Source organism: Pterocles gutturalis, unplaced genomic scaffold (genome assembly GCF_000699245.1).
Source record: "Pterocles gutturalis isolate BGI_N339 unplaced genomic scaffold, ASM69924v1 scaffold2445, whole genome shotgun sequence".
Classification (NCBI taxonomy): Eukaryota; Metazoa; Chordata; class Aves; order Pterocliformes; family Pteroclidae; genus Pterocles; species Pterocles gutturalis.
The window spans coordinates 6,703-7,038 of record NW_010140390.1 but is presented as its reverse complement, the minus strand read 5'-3'; positions in this window follow the sequence as shown (position 1 = coordinate 7,038).

Below are 336 nucleotides of genomic sequence, written 5' to 3'. Positions count from 1 at the left end.
GACGGTTGACATGGTGATGGTTGGCATGGGGACGGTTGTCTCGGTGATAGTTGACGTGGTGATGGTTTTCTCGGTGACCTTTGACGTTGCGACGGTTGTCTCGGCGACGGTTGTCTCAGCGATGGTTGGCATGGGGACAGTTGCCCTGTGGACGGTTGGCTTGGGGACAGTTGTCTCAGCGATAATTGGCGTGGGGACAGCTGCCTCCAGGACTGTTTTCATGGGGATCATTGTCTCAGCGAAGGTTGGCGTGGCGACGGTTCTCTTGCTGACAGTTCAGGTGGGGACAGTTGTCTCTCTGACGGTTGGTGTGGGAACGGTTGTCTCAGTGAAGGG